Source organism: Aricia agestis, chromosome 8, assembly GCF_905147365.1.
Source record: "Aricia agestis chromosome 8, ilAriAges1.1, whole genome shotgun sequence".
NCBI lineage: Eukaryota > Metazoa > Arthropoda > Insecta > Lepidoptera > Lycaenidae > Aricia > Aricia agestis.
In genome coordinates this window covers 16,913,605-16,931,346 of record NC_056413.1, presented here as the reverse complement: position 1 = coordinate 16,931,346, position 17,742 = coordinate 16,913,605, and the positions used below count along the sequence as shown (strand labels likewise).

Below are 17,742 nucleotides of genomic sequence, written 5' to 3'. Positions count from 1 at the left end.
ATGTTTATGGTTTAAAATCGTGTTTAAGTGGTGTAGACTGTAGAGGTGGGCCGTGGGGTTAATCTTCAAGATGTCTCTTATGCCCTGTTACTACCCTTCAGAGTATGATATGTTTCAGATAATCCCATTACTTGGAAGAAACCTCTGGGACATTAGTTCTTCTTAAATACAGGCTAGGGCTGTTTATACCTAAGGTAGGGGTATTGATGATCATCTACTTATTCTACAAAATGCAACAGGTAATCATAGAGTCCAACTGCCGCACTCAGAAACGAATATTAATTAGTTAATTACTTAACTGTAATTAAATGGAGATTTTGACATGAGCCCGTACATTATATTCTGTCAACCTCTTCATTAAACTGAAGACTAATCATCATTTATAAATGTCTCTGAGAGCGGCCGTTAGTCTTTTGTATATTTTGTCTTAATCGCACGATCACGACACATTCGAAATTCAAATGCATCGGTCGAAGTATGATGTTGCAAATATTTGAATTACGAAAATTAACCCTCTGATGTTATACAAACCTACGTGTTATTTTATAGTTTTGAAATCGCATTTTTTCTAGGGTGCAGATCTAAGAGGCTATCACAGGGAGGAGGTGGGGGTGGCTTTATAAATTACAATAATATCACTTTTATATGGCATTGTTTTATTCATGAACAAACGAAGATTCAGCGGACTGTAAAAAGTTCTCATTGCAAAAAATTGCACGGCTCACTAAGTGCAAGGGTTGTTTCTGTCCCTCTCTGTTTCAGGTGGAATATCGTCCATCTCTCTTTAATTAATGAGTCAAGGGTTTTTGGCGTGAGAAGTGGTTGTTGTGATCCTTTGTGCAATTGTTTTCTCGTTACGAGAGTGTTGGGGTCTTTAGTTTTTAGCAATTGACTTTTTGATTTGGGGTTTCGCGAATGAAAAAAAGCAATTTCATATTTTTTAATTCATAATTTGTACTGGACTGTGTTCACCGTTAAGTATCTTAAAATATCGGAAAAAATAGCATAGTAAACCAGTACCAGTTTGCAAAGAAAACTTTAACTGCCGTTCCCAATATTCAATCTATCTCTGGTTTGACATACAACCGATCGCAGCTAACATTGAATTGACATAAAATATATGTCTCTAATGTCTAACGGCCATTCCCAATATTTGATCTAACTCTGGTTTTGCCCTACTAGAGATAGGAATAGCTCACAATTGACATAAAATATATGTCTCTAATGTCTAATGTGAGCTATTCCTATCTCTAGTAGGGCAAAATCAGAGATAGATCAAATATTGGAAACGGCCGTAATGTGAGCTATTCCTATCTCTAGTAGGGCAAAACCAGAGATAGATCAAATATTGGGGAGGGCCATAAGTAGTTAAGGGACTTTTAGAATTTCTATAACTTAAAAAAATGCTTATATGACAACTTAAGTGTACAAGTGTATAACATAGTTATTTTAAAATCTTCTTTTACACGTACCTACCTCCAATCTTATTCTAATTTCTGTAGCCTTTAAATATAGTAATTTTCACTCTACATTATGAATTTAATGACAAGAAATTCATAAACTATACAGGTGCATTTAATTACAATTTGTTATAATTAAAGATCTAAAGCACCCCATTAGCAATAATAATTATCACTTATCAGGTTATGCTTATGAATAATTATATTTTCGGGCTACTAAGTTTGAACTAAGGGGAAAATCAAAATAAGGTTGTTAAAAATAATTAGTGGAAAAAAAAATATTTTGTAAGCGCTCTATTTCGTTTCCAATTTTAGAGTTCTAAGTCGCTTAGTTTAGATAAAAAATCTTCCTGTTAACTATGGTCTAACCTACAAGACATGTAAAAAAACTCTAATTTAAATACGGTATCAAAGATGTCTGAAATTTTGTGACGCGCCTCGTGCTTCAATCATAAAAATGGTTTATAAAATAAAATAAAACTAGCTGACCCGGCAAAGTTCTTGCCATTTAAATTATTACTAGTATCAATATAAAACCAATTCTTAGGCCCAACGAATGTACATATACAACATTTCATTAAAATCGGTTGAGACTTGAGCCGTTTTGGAGGAGTTCGCGCACAAACACTGTGATACAAGAATTTTATATATATATTATATTATACTAAATGACCATATTGTGATGAATAATATCAATTATTCAAGTATATAACTATTAAAACAATTATCGCATAAATATGATGTGGAGTAGAGCTTTCACAGGCGATTTCGGACTTCGGTGACTCTTCCACTTCTAAAAGCTTTATGCGCTTTCAGAAGCTCTATACTTACCTACTTTTATATTTATTCCTAAACTTTGTGCTACAATGATTTCTAAGATTTTAAATAAATTTAAAACTCTACTTTTTTGGTTACCGAATTTAATATCTGCAAGATGCAAAACTATAGGTCTACCAGAATCTGATGGCATAAAGTGAGAAAATAAATTGACTCTAGCAATACCGGGGTAAATAAAATAAAACATTTTGATCCGTTTTTTTTCCTATAGCGGCTTATTCTGTGTGTGAAACACGTAAATATAATAAAAACTGGCCAAGTGCGAGTGCAATAAGGTTTATTCCTATGAAGTTAAAAGGTTTTTGATTTATTTTTATATTTCAGTTGATTTAATGAAAGTTAAATTAAGGTTTACCATTTATGACGTATAAAAAAACTACTTACTAGATCTCGTTCAAACCAATTTTCGTTGGTAGTTTTTATAGTAATATACATAATATATATTTTTTACAATTATCATGAACTTTAGTTAGAAGGGGGGGGGGGGAGGACACATTTTGCCACTTTGGAAGAGTCTCTCTCACAAACTATTCAGGTCAGAAAAAAAAAAATTAGAAACCTCAATATGATTTTTGAAGACCTATCCATAGATACCCCAAGGTTAGACGAAAAAATTTTTTTTTGTTTCAGTTGTACCTATGGGGACCCCTAAAATTTTTGATAATTTTTCCGATTTTGTGTCAAAATCTTAATGCGGTTCACAGACTACATCTACTTACCAAGTTTCAATAGTATAGCTCTTATGGTTTTGGAGAAAAGTGGCTATGACATACGGACGGACAGACAGACAGACAGACAGACAGACAGACATGACGAATCTATAAGGGTTCCGTTTTTGCCATTTGGCTACGGAACCCTAAAAATTTATCCAATGATCAAGGATATTTTTTGAAAATCTGCCATCATAATTTACCTACCATCAGATTCAGGTAGACCTATATTTTCAAGCAACTTCAAAAAAAAGGGTTTTATATTCGAACATAAAACCTAATTTCTTCAAAGTTCCAGTTCTCTTTACAAGTCTTGTAAACTTGTAAAGCGTAACGAAGTATTTTTAAGTAACCTTTAATGGTTTATTTGAATTTAAATTTACTTATTTACCCTCGGAAAACACGTGTTGTTAACTTTAATGACGGAGGGTTCAGTTTTTGTAAGCAAATAATTACTTTTTTTAGTGAAAAATTAAAATAGAATGTAGAGTCTTAAAAGTATTATATTTAAACCTTTTCAGTAGCTTTCTCATTATGGCAATATTGTTTTTAGGGTTCCGTACCCAACGGTTATAAGTGGGACCCTATTACTGAGACTTCGATGTCTGTCCGTCTGTCTGTTTGTCTGTCTGTATATCTCCAGGCTGTAACTCAAGATCCACTATAGCTAGACTTCTGAAATTTTCACAGATTGTCTATAATATTATATCTGTTGCCGCTATAACAACAAAAACTAAAAACAAAATAAATTAAATATTTTTTTGCTCAATATCAATAACGGCAATACATAGGCACTTTTGAAATTTTCAGCCTGTTTTTGCACTGTTATGGTACGGAACCCTTCGTACAACTTTTTTGACAGATTCTTCATACTCTATCTGTTAAGTTAAGTGGTGGATAGCCTATCAGGCACTTATCAGGAAGTGGTGAAACAGGCTCTCAATCGTTCTTTTTTTAATGTTGAATCTTGTATAATGCCAGTGTTTCAACGAGTTCCTATAGAAAAAGGTTTAAAGCTTAGGATGCAGATGCAAAATATTGTCTGTTACTTGTATCTTCATTCTTCAGACATTCACAAGGGGTCCCTTTGTACTCACCGGTGGTTACACGTCTTCCAAAATCCGCTATCACAATACTTTATTGTCACTCATAAAATCCAAATGCACCAAAATCCACATTTCACCAGTCCGTCCGAAAACACAAATCTAATCGAAAACGTTTTTCGACATCGCAGGAAAATTCGAAATTCAAATTCGAGGTGCGCATCAAACCACGTGCTTTCGCGCGCAAAGCTCGCGTTCGAATAAAATTTACCTGGGGCAGCGTGACGTTTGCCACGTTTCTCGCGTCTCTTTCTCTCTAACGTATGCACGATAAGTCAGAAAGAGACAGAAGCAAGTATTGTGAAGGCGGAACGAACTTAAAGATGTTACTTGGGGGCAACTTTTTTCTTTCGCGAGCTTATTTTGGCGCCTTATCTGATGATCATTGATAAGCGCGGATATGACATTGGGAGAAAGCCCGATTAATATCCGGTGCGTTCGGGAGCTTTGAAAATTAAAGAGCGGCGCTCCCGAAAGCTTCCGAAAAGTTTAAAAATATGTTTGACATCCAGTTACTTATATTGTTGAGGTTTCCTTTTTACAGAACACAGTTACATATTATAAAAGAGTTCTTAAGAGATTTGATGATTAATTAAGGTTGAGCGACATAAACTCGCTATAAAATTATTTGAAAATTATAGATACACGAAATACCTCAACGATAGAGCTTCTAGCAGTAATGACACAAACATGTGTAGGTTCCCAGAGATAAAGCTAGTCAGATCGTATTTCTTCCCCACAAGCCTTAAATTTGCTCTTCTACACACGTACACCTAAATTTCAGGTATAATAATAATAATAATATATAATAATATCTATGGACGCTTCACACCACGTCAGTCTGGCCCTGTGGTAAGTACCTGAAGGACTTGTGTTAAAGGTACCAGACAACGGAAATATATTTAATACTTTTATACTATACATATATTTAAGATTTTTATTATATGTTACACATATTTAATACACATCCATGACCCAGGAACTTTGAAAACTTTTTGTTCCGTCGGCGGGACTCGAACCCGCGACCCCCGGTTTGAGCTACCAACGCGCTCACCAATGAGCCACAGAGGTCGTCAAATTATATACGCAAATTGCAGCCGTAGCAAGAAACCAATTATATAAAATACAAATACACAAGATTATCACGTTTAAAGAAGCGTTTAAAGTTTAATGTCTTTGCTCTACTGCTCCAGGCCACCCAGTAATGGATACTATGTAAAGCCAGTTTTCCATATTAGAGTTACCGGAGGAAATCGCTCGGAATCGAACCTACTGACCGGGATGCGTTACCGCTACCTAACTGTCAATGTCAATGAGAAACAAAATGGTGGAGAATATTAAGAATAGGATATAATATTATTACTGTAATGCTTTCAAGCTAGACGCTGCCTCAGCATAGGCAGTAAACAAAAAGTTTTATTTCACGTTTGACACCATGTTTGCACCAGCATAGACAGTAAACAAAAAGTTTTGGTCGACGTTTGACACCACGTTTGCACCAGCATAGACAGTAAACGAAAAGTTTTGGTCGACGTTTGACACCACGTTTGCACCAGCATAGACAGTAAAAGAAAATTTTTGATCGACGTTTGACACCACGTTTGCACCAGCATAGAAAGTATAACCGAAAAGTTTTGTACGACGTTTGACACCACGTTTGCACCAGCATAGACAGTAAACAAAAAGTTTTGGTCGACGTTTGACACCACGTTTGCACCAGCATAGAAAGTATAACTGAAAAGTTTTGTTCGACGTTTGACACCACGTTTGCACCAGCATAGACAGTAAACAAAAAGTTTTGGTCGACGTTTGACACCACGTTTGCACCAGCATAGACAGTAAAAGAAAATTTTTGATCGACGTTTGACACCACGTTTGCACCAGCATAGAAAGTATAACTGAAAAGTTTTGGTCGACGTTTGACACCACGTTTGCACCAGCATAGAGAGTAAAAGAAAATTTTTGATCGACGTTTGACACCACGTTTGCACCAGCATAGAAAGTATAACCGAAAAGTTTTGTTCGACGTTTGACACCACGTTTGCACCAGCATAGACAGTAAACAAAAAGTTTTGGTCGACGTTTGACACCACGTTTGCACCAGCATAGAAAGTATAACCGAAAAGTTTTGTTCGACGTTTGACACCAAGTTTGCACCAGCATAGAAAGTATAACTGAAAAGTTTTGTACGACGTTTGACACCACGTTTGCACCAGCATAGACAGTAAACGAAAAGTTTTGGTCGACGTTTGACACCACGTTTGCACCAGCATAGATAGTAAAAGAAAATTTTTGATCGACGTTTGACACCACGTTTGCACCAGCATAGAAAGTATAACCGAAAAGTTTTGTACGACGTTTGACACCACGTTTGCACCAGCATAGACAGTAAACAAAAAGTTTTGGTCGACGTTTGACACCACGTTTGCACCAGCATAGAAAGTATAACTGAAAAGTTTTGTTCGACGTTTGACACCACGTTTGCACCAGCATAGAAAGTATAACTGAAAAGTTTTGGTCGACGTTTGACACCACGTTTGCACCAGCATAGAGAGTAAAAGAAAATTTTTGATCGACGTTTGACACCACGTTTGCACCAGCATAGAAAGTATAACCGAAAAGTTTTGTTCGACGTTTGACACCACGTTTGCACCAGCATAGACAGTAAACAAAAAGTTTTGGTCGACGTTTGACACCACGTTTGCACCAGCATAGAAAGTATAACCGAAAAGTTTTGTTCGACGTTTGACACCACGTTTGCACCAGCATAGAAAGTATAACTGAAAAGTTTTGTACGACGTTTGACACCACGTTTGCACCAGCATAGACAGTAAACGAAAAGTTTTGGTCGACGTTTGACACCACGTTTGCACCAGCATAGACAGTAAAAGAAAATTTTTGATCGACGTTTGACACCACGTTTGCACCAGCATAGAAAGTATAACCGAAAAGTTTTGTACGACGTTTGACACCACGTTTGCACCAGCATAGACAGTAAACAAAAAGTTTTGGTCGACGTTTGACACCACGTTTGCACCAGCATAGAAAGTATAACTGAAAAGTTTTGTACGACGTTTGACACCACGTTTGCACCAGCATAGACAGTAAACGAAAAGTTTTGGTCGACGTTTGACACCACGTTTGCACCAGCATAGAAAGTATAACTGAAAAGTTTTGTACGACGTTTGACACCACGTTTGCACCAGCATAGACAGTAAACGAAAAGTTTTGGTCGACGTTTGACACCACGTTTGCACCAGCATAGAGATAGTAAACGAAAAGTTTTGTTCGACGTTTGACACCACGTTTGCACCAGCATAGACAGTAAACGAAAAGTTTTGTTCGACGTTTGACATTCTGATATGACTTGTGCAACATGTTGGATTTTGGTCGGATTATTATTTATAGTATGTGCTAGTAGCGCACTCTGCTTCTGATCTTTGCGTACCTAATATTCCCCATTGGTAGTGGAAAGGCATATTTAATTATTTTGTTTTAAGAGGATACACCACGGGCTAGAGAAATGAAAAAAAAGTACGTGTAATATCTATAGCTGTCTCCCTTACCTCAAGCCTCTACCGCAGAACGCGATAGAGACAACTGCAGAAAATCCAGAAAATCAACGATTCGTTGTCCCCTGATTCCTTCTCCAAAACTTAACCGATCTAAGTACTTTTTTCATTAAAGATTAAAAAAAGGCTTGAGCTGTGTTCCTATGTTTTGCTTTTTTTGTATAATCTAGCCAAATCTGTTTTCTGGACGTTTGAACACAGCGGAAAATCTGGCCATTTTTTTGGGTTTTTGAACGTTCATATCTTATTTAATAATTAAATTATGAAAAAAAAGAAAACATAAGGACATTGTATTAGTGGCCGTAGATATTCAGGAAAAAAATTATAACTCTACTAGCATTATCCAGGGAGGAAACAGGGGACAACATTTGTATGGAAAAAAGGGCGGTGTGGACTCCTCTTAATCAATTAAAGTTTAGTAAATTCTTACGTAGAATTATGTTGTTTTAAAGTTTGGTAAGAAGTTAGAGCTATGCAGGCTGATCACGGCATGTGAAAAATCGATCCTGTGCCTGATCCCTCGCCGGTTGAGTCGATCATTCGATCCACTGGGTTAAAGGAAGATAGAGCCCTCTTATGCACTGCGCACACACTGACACTGTAAAATTACTCCTGAGCTGCGTAGCTGTCGTAGTTTCAATGATCATCCACCGTCACCAAACCAGTATGGGAGCCATTATACAGTTGTAGATACTTTATTGTCAAGGGGTTCCTATTTCGAGTGCCTAATACAACATTACATTTTTAATAACCCTTGATTTTGCTAAAAAAAGTAAAAAACTGTAATCGATTGGGCACAGTGCTTGTTAAAGTGTGAAGCAATAGATTTCTACTTGTTAAGAGATACCGCAATAAATTCTGATCTTTTACCAACTTTTTGGAGCTTTTAACATTTTTATATGATTTATGTGGCTTTAATAAACTGGTTTAGGAGTAAAAAATTATTAAATACGATTCGATAAAATCCGTTTCTCGCGCAAAAACTGATTTTTTAGTAGTCCTTTTCTCGGTACTCAAAGTATTCCCATTGCAAATTTCATCTAAATCAGCTCAGCAGTTTGGAAGTAACAGACAAAAAGGCAGATACACTTTCGCATTAATAACATAATTAGGAAAGCATTCTGCTTTATCATACAACTGTTTAACCGACTTCGACAACCGTATTCAGTTTTTTTGTGACAACTGAGACAAGCACATTTGGATAAATACTTAATTCCTATGCTTATAATTTAACATGTTCGATATTTTGTTTAGCTTTAGACATGTTGAGCGCGTGTTATGCACCTGCTATTTTGTTCACGTTTATTTTACTCTTCACAAGAACCTTATGAGTCTTATGACCTACCACATAACGATCAGTATTTAAGAAATCGTAAGGTAAAAGGAATATGAGTAGCGGCTCTCAAACTTTAACAGGTGAAAGATTTGTAGTTCTTGGACTAATTAAAAAATATATAGAAATGATATAGTAATTCATACAGGTGATGACCTGGTAATTTTTAATTGGCAGATGATAGTATAAAAAGGTTTATAAAATTATGGAAATTGTTATAATGGTTGTAATATGTATTATAATAATAAATTTATAAATAAGCCTATTCTTCTATAATTAATAAATTATATTAATAATAATTAAGTAGTACCAGAGACCAGCCATACATTTATTCCTCTATGGTTGTACCAGGTAGTACCTACTTGCAACAGTTGGAAATTTTAATAATATTTTAAGTTCAATTAATTTTCAAATAGCCTAGTTTCTTTGTAGACTTTTTCAAGTGGAGTTTAATATATTTTATGCCATCGTCATTTAAAACTTTGAGAAACATTGTCTTATTGTTTTGTTAACAAATGTTAGTAAGAAAAATGTTTTCTCCAATTTGTAATTATTGTAAGACAGGTGTTCTGTTACAACTTACAAGTGTAAAAAATATTGTAAATCTAACGCCTGTCGACAGAATTAATTGTGGATGTCTGATCAAATCTGTATTGTGTTGTATATTATAATAATTAATGTTTACGGTTGATAATGGGTTCAATCGTTATATGGAAATATAATTTATTTTCTTCGGTGCTATTAACTCGAATTGAATTAGATGTTTAAAAAAAATAATCGGCCAGGTGCGAGTCGGACTCGCGCACGAAGGGATTACGTGCGCGTACGCGTACGCGCCGTACCATTATAGAGCAAAATTAGGCCAAAATTTGTTTTTGTCTCATATTTTTCATTAAATATTAATATTGCTAGCTATTTGACCGAGCTTTGCTCGGTATTCGATAAAACACGAATAAAATGACATTTCCTAAAAATTATTCCTAGCTAGATCGATTTATCGCCCCTGAACGAAACCGCCTATATACTAAATTTCATGAAAATCGTTGGAGCCGATTCCGAGATTCCAATTATATATTTATATACAAGAATTGCTCGTTTAAAGATATACGATTATTAAATATTAAAGACACATAAAAAAAGGATTGTGTGAATAATTCAAGTAGGTATTATTGCTATTATTGATATACTTAGAGCAAAAAAAGCCAAAAAAATAACTTTTGTTGTATGGGAGCCCCCTTAATTATTAATTTTATTTTGTTTTTAGTATTTATTTGTTGTTATAGCGGCAAGAGATATGTAACACAATCTGTAAAAATTTCAACTCTCTAGCTATTACCGTTCTTGAGTTACAGCCTGGAGACATACAGACGGACAGGCAGACGGGCAGACAACGTAGTCTTAGTAATAGGGTCCCGTTTTTACCCTTTGGGTACGGAACCCTAAAAACACTGCAACGACATAAGTATAAAGAGGGTGTCAGTGCGATAAACAAATTTTGGCACATCGGAGTAGCGGACGTCATTTATTTGTACCGTAACGTAAATTCTCTCTCTATTTATAGTGTAATTTCAACTAACCTAACCCTTATAACATTAACCCGTAAGTGCTGATGTAGATAAGATAATTAAATCGTCACATCGGTACTGTCCAGTGTTCACAAATTAGTGACTTTCCCACATTACCACAGGTGTCGGTGACGGTTACATTTTGACACCCACTTTTTGTACGTGGGAGAGCCATGCTTCGGCACGAATGGGCCGGCTCGACCGGAGAAATACCACGTCCTCACAGAAAACCGGCGTGAAACAGCGCTTGCGCTGTGTTTCGCCGAGTGAGTGAGTTTACCGGAGGCCCAATCCCCTACCCTATTCCCTTCCATACCCTCCCCTATTCCCTTCCCTTCCCTACCCTCTCATATTTCCCTATTCCCTATTAAAAGGCCGGCAACGCACCTGCAGCTCTTCTGATGCTGCGAGTGTCTATGGGCGACGGAAGTTGCTTTCCATCAGGTGACCCGTTTGCTCGTTTGCCCCCTTATATCATAAAAAAAATCTTTAAACACACTTACAGTACTTTTAAGTTCTAAGGTCACCGCAGATATACCTACAATTTCAAGTTGGCCGACTTTCGTACAACTAAATTGCGTAGTCGCAATTTAATTGGACAACTTTTTAATTTGTGGGTAATCGGAAAGGAATTGCGGTTCTTATACGATCGCGTCGGTGTAAAATTATATAGTTGTACAATTTAGTTGAATGCAATGTGCGCGCTCTCATAAGTCGCTTTAGCTATTGGTATACAAGGGTATACTTTGCGATTTAGTTGGCCGACTTGAAATAATAAGTCTGCGGTCGCTCTTCATCAAAATCATTATTATCAATATCAACATTTTTATTCTTAAGTAAACGGTGTACCCCAAGTGCCTAGCTATCAAAGAGGACTCTTAGAGCATTCGTGCAAAATCCGTTGCCGAAAAATTGTATTTTAGTGAGAAAATAATCTAGAATTTGTTCCCACGATTTATTGATATACAAAGGAAATGAAGTTTTATCTCACAATTATTTAACGATAATTTATGCAAAGTTTAAAAAGTTTAATCATTTTGTCACTCAAAGCAACAAGTATCGCAAACTTGTTTTGTTTTAAATGCTAATAAATTGTGTGAATGAAATAAAAAATCGACCAAATGCGAGTTGGACTCGCCAATGAAGTGTTCCGCAGCAGCAATAATGTTTATTTTTATGAAATTGAAAAGTTTTTGATTTATACTTTTAAAGACTTCCAAAAAAGAGGAGGTTATAACTTAATTATATATTCGTCTGTATATTTTTTGTTTGTATGTTCAACCATAACTTCGCCGTTTGTGGACCGATATTCATAATTCTTTTGTTGTTGTGTAGGGTTCAATCCAAATTTGGTACCATGTTCACAAAAGTGGTGATCTGATGACGGGATCCATGAGGAATCGAGGGAACTCCTTGTTTGTATGGAAAATTATAGTGATTTTGATTTTTTTTTTCTCAAGTATTTGGGGTACATGCTACCAAAAAGTAAGATTTTGTACCAGGTTATACCCTGGTTCCGAAGGTACCAAACAGAACTTTTGTGTCCTTATAGGTTCGGGGATTTTGGAGTTGTTTAAACAACTGAAAATATAAGCCAATATAGCGATTGTAATTATACCATGGGTCATCACATTATGCGCAATTATTTGTACTTTTCATGATATTTTGCATCGAAACAGATGTTTTTGATGATTATTTCGTGATGCCGTTTTTTGCCATTTGTTTACGGAACCCTAAAAAACTTCTACTAGGAAAATAACAAAAATATCTGCAGGTACGTAAACATTTTTCTTTTATTAAAATACATTTTTAATACTGGCCATAACATAACGGAAAGAAATAAATTCAAATTTAGAAAAACGCCATATTGCAACAGTTGAGGATATGATTTGATGTTATCATTTAATTTTCAAATTTGGAACACGCCACGTTCAGAACGGTTCAACAAGCGTGTCGAATTCGTGATGGAAATAATTAAATCTCTATTTTTTGGGGAAAAATACTTTATCACTTTATTAAACAAGGAACTGTGACTGTGGAAGATATTATCGATGGCCCCAACAAATAAACGTGCAAGAGCTCTTACCTAAATTTTTTTTTATTTTTCGTTTGCATAGCTTATGATACACCTATGTAAATGTTTTGGAATTTTTTTGACTTAAAGTAACGATTTTATAGCAATGTAGACCTTTATTGTACGGAAAAATAATAACATATATCACATTAATAAAAAAACATGCGCTTATTGCAGATTATTTGTTTATTTGAGTTCACGTGTTAAAATAATCTGGCGCACGTGTCTATCCTTTCCTTTGGGTTATAACTCTTGCACGATTATTCGTGTAAAAATGCAAGCGACTTCTATGAGTAATGCCTCATTGCAGATGGCGAAACTTTGGATATAATAATCACAGCTATTCTATTAGCTTTTACTAATTTCTCTTGTCTTTTCTGTTTTCTTAAAGGTTATTCGAAGAGCTATTGTAAAGTATATCAGAAGGGCTGCTGGTGAGTCGCCGGTCTTTTTAAGAGGGAATACGCTCTCTTCTTGAAGGTTTGCAGGTCGTATAGGTCTGGAAATACTGCTGGTGATAGTGCATTCCAAATTTTACAGCGCGCGGCAGAAAGTTACGCGAAAAAAGCACGGTGGAAGACTGCCACTCATCAAAGTTATGAGGACGGTATATTTTTCACGTGGAACGATGGCGAAAAGTTGCAGGAGGTATGATTCCAAACAATTCCTCAGAGCACTCCCCGTGATACAACCGATTGAGGATGCAGAGTGAAGCTATTTACATCTCGGCGTAATTCCAAGGGGTTCAGCCTGTTTGAAACATTATGGCAGTCAACAATTCGAGCGGCCCTTCGTTGGATACGATCCAAAGGGATTAGTTGGTATTTTGGGGTCCCTGCCCAGGGATGATAACAGTATTTCATATGAGGCCAAACCTGCATCTTGTAGAGTTGCAGGCATTGGTCCAGACCGAAACACTGTCTCGCCTGTTAAGAACACCAAGTTTTTTCAAGGCTAACTTGGCATCACCCTCTAGATGACATCGGAACTGGACTTCGCTCGATATGTTTACGCCAAGTATTTCAATGCTGGGAGGGGATTGTTAAGGAGGTGCCCTGAAAAAGAGGATATACGACCATTGGTGACTTTTTAGTTGTGGACGGGCAGAATTGGCGGGGTTGAATTGGACTAAGTGTCATCTGCCCCATTCAGAGACTTTCTCCTGTGAATTGTCTATTTGAGATATAAGTTCGTTTCGACTGTCAATGATATTTAACCGAGAAATATGGTGGAAGCCGGTAGATAGGGCATCTGTACCTGTACTATCATCCGCATAGCAATAAATGCCGTTGGTCTGTAGCATGTCATTGATCTGCCAAAAAACTTGTGACCTATTTGCATAAATTCTCGGGAAGCCCATATTATTATGATGGAAGCTTTGACAGCAGTGCTTTAAGCCAAACCCGATCAAAGGCCTTCGCAATATTTGGAGATCTGGTACTCTAAGGCTATCTTCTAAGAAGGCGGGATAATGGCAGAAGAGTAGGAGAACCGAAAACGATATGTTAAGACTGGAGCCAACTCTAAAGCACACTTTTTCAACACAATAGGAGGGATGGAGGGATTCCGTCAGGCCCACTCGACTTTTGGATATCAAGAGCATGCTATTCACTTTGGCGCTGATGTAACCTAATATCCGACACGATGCCCCTGCATTGTGGTATGGTCGGCGGTTTTTATCCCAAGGTCATCAAGGGTCGAGTTTGACGTTTTACGATCCATTTCCTACTTGTAGGGATCGTAGGATGGCTTTCAGAAATATCCTTCAATAGCTTAGGCCAGAGACCAGAATTCACGGGTTCCCAAAGGGAGGCACTCGAGTCTCTTACCAATACTATTGACGTGCTGTTTCTTTCCCCGAGTGATCTTTCTCTTTAAAGATCTATAGGCAAGGTTGTACTCCATTTTATATGTATGTATCCACGCATATGTGCGAGGGAGGTTAATATTTATGAAACAACAAGGTCAACAATATTTTTTTTACTGAACCGTCAACAAGAAAATATTAGCTAACTAGACGTTCCACGCGGCCTCGCCCGCACAAATGAGAAATTTTACGGAAACCGTACATTTTCTCGCAAAAAATAGCCTACTTTCCTTCACGTCATGGTCTACTCTACATCTGTGCCAAATAACTTAAAAATTCATCCAGTAGTTCACGAGATAAGCGCCTTCAAATAATTTTCCCCGTTTTTTTCACGTTTTCCTATGTTTCTGCTCTTCTATTAGTCTAAGAGTGATAATTTATAGTCTGTAGTCTTCCTCAATAAATGAGCCATCTAACAACGAAATAATTTTTCAAATCGGACCAATAGTTCCTGAGATTAGCGCGTTCAAACAAACAAACTCTTCCACTTCATAAAATTAGTATAGATTTTATTTTTTTATACCATGCACTTATAAGGTCGTGTTACATAAATAATAAGTCGATCTTCTTAACACTAATATACGGGCTTTTATCTTTAGAAACATGGAAAGCAACAAAATATACAAAAATAAGCGTCTAAATGACCAGAGCATGGCTCAGGGGAATAAAAAATATACGTGGAATAACCATGCAACATTTCACTGCACTTGTTAAAACTTCATTCATGACACGAATAAACGTGCATTGATACAATAGTGTTAACAAGTCACATATTATTCACTAGAATAATAATTTAACACGGTTTTTCTTAAATATGCGGTAAATCGATAATATTTGATTAATAATAAATATATGAGCTAAAAGATAATTTTTTACCTTTAATTTGGTTGTACATTATATTTGTCTATTTATTATGTAGTCAAAGTTATATGGTTCCAAACGTTTTTTTGCCTTCCTGAAAAGTTGTCTTTTTTCGATTGCACGTTTATTCGTTGGGGCCATCGATATAATGACACCCAAGCTTTAAGAGCTCACCTGACTCTAAAAATCAAACATCGTCCTTCTCTCTTCACACTCACGCCCGTCTTTCATATGACAGGTGAAAAAGGACGGCGCGGAATCATCGCCGAGTTAGTTTTATTTGAATAAAAGACGAACTATAATGATTATGAAAAAAGTGTTTTGAGCAAATTTAGGTTTTATCAATACCTTTTTAGATATTAAAAAATATTAAAGAAAAGACGGCAAACTTCGAAGATCCAAGCAAAAATGTGCCTAAAACAAGGTTTTTTGTAAAAAAGAAACTATCGAGCATTTTTTGAGTAATCGTGTTTTCATCTTGAGCATTTAATCTTTATGAACTGAAGTTACTTGTGTCATAAAATCAGTTTTCTAGACCTTACAGATTTTAAGATCTAGGTTAAAGTATGTAGTCAAGTTAGGGTCATTATGGGCTCTTAACGTTAGCCCTTATAATTTCCGGCGACAATACCAGTAATTAGTTAAGTCTATAGAAGTATTATAAGATTTTATATATTAAAAATATTTCGATATAACTACGTATTTATTAACGCAATTGAAAAATCTTCTGAAATATTGACCGCCAATGACATAATTAAACTGAGTGACTTGACATAATTTTTTTAACGCGCGACATTATGTGACAAAGGCGTAAAATGACACAGCCAAGCGTTTCACTACGGGGAGTAAATTGTGGTTTTGTTGTTATTCCCACATGAAACTTTATCGAATCAAATAATAATTATTATCAATAGAGTATTAGTGTTACACTTGGGTAAACTTAAAGTGGCCAGTCACCGCCTATAAATTGATATATCAGTAAACCATACACTGATTTTTATAAAAGAAAGCGGTACAAATATGAACTTAACACCCTTTATTTAAAACTTAATATTGCTTGAAGGAGTTCTGGTAGTATTCAGGATTAAGCCTAAAATACACAAATTATTATGTTTTTATTTAGAAACTCATTCTAATAACACGTTTTGTATTATAATAGTGATGTTGTTATAATAACGATGTTAACTTTTATAATTTATAGTTTATGAGCTATAAAACTTAATTAGATTAAGTTAACAGATGTGATTCGACAGATGCTCTCTAACCTCGTAATAGGCTAAAATAGTTGATGAAAACTCCATTTATTTTTATAGTGTAGGCATTTATAGCTGAAAATGATTATTGGGCTTTAAAAAATAATATAAAATTAATTGGTACATAATTTGCGATATCACCAAAATCTATATTGTGTATGTTACGCTCAAAGACCGAAAACGCTCAGTGAGCGAAAAAATGGCTCTCAACGCGTTGTGGTAATAGTGAAAACGGCCACGACGCGTTCTGGTAATCACAGAAATACCACAAAACGAAATTCGTGTCGTGGCTGACGTGCTATTCGACCACAACGCGTTGTGGTAATCAAGTAAAACCATGACGCGTTCTGAGCATTTAAAAACAGCCACGACGCGAATCCGTGTTGTGGCCCTAATGAAAACGGCCACGACGCGTTCTGAAACCAGGCCGTGTTACGCAGGAGTAATTTTATAGCGCCCAAGTGTGTGCGCAATACACAAGAACTCTCTGGTTTCAATGAAACCAAGCCAGTTGAGCAGAAGTCATTTCATAGTGCCCAAGTGTGTGTGTTACACAAGAGCACTCTGGTTTCAATGAAACCAGGCCAGGTACGCATGATGTGCGCAATACACAAGAGCACTCTGGTTGTTACGCAGGAGGTATGTTATAGTGCCCAAGTGTGTGCGCAATACACAAGAGCACTCTGATTTCAATGAAACCAGGCCAGTTACGCAGAAGTAATTTTATAGTGCCCAAGTGTGTGCGCGTGTAAAAGTCAGTCGTGCACCTGATCTCTCGCCAGCGCGAATAGTGCTCTTCTTAGGGTATGTTATTCGAATATTCGAATACTCGTTTTATTCGAATATTCGACGATTTTATTATTCGAATATTCGCCAAATTATTTTTCGAATAATTCGAATAGTAAAAGTATTTTTTATTTTTGTTTAAAATGCTATCAATCATAAAATTAACATGGAATAAGAACATGATTAAGTTTATTTCAGAAAAATAATATTATTTATGAATATTCTACATCTTCAATGATAATATTATAATATATATATAAGGGTGCTTTCACAAAAATAGGGCAACTTTTGAAGGTATTTTGTCTTCATCATATTTGTTAT

General features: G+C 36.0%; 1 protein-coding gene across 6 annotated transcripts in view; it reads right to left on the bottom strand.

Moving 5' to 3' along the window:
* Nucleotides 1–17,742, bottom strand: part of LOC121729951 — a 112,556-nt gene that overhangs the window by 52,405 nt on the left and 42,409 nt on the right. For 5 of the 6 annotated variants that reach the window (XR_006036045.1, XM_042118695.1, XM_042118696.1 and 2 more), the window contains exon 1: nt 4,105–4,268. The exons of the other annotated variant lie outside the window; for it this stretch is intronic. The gene's annotated coding sequence lies outside the window, so the exon portion shown is untranslated. Of the gene's footprint in view, nt 1–4,104; nt 4,269–17,742 lie in introns of those variants that run through there. 6 annotated transcript variants of the gene reach the window in all.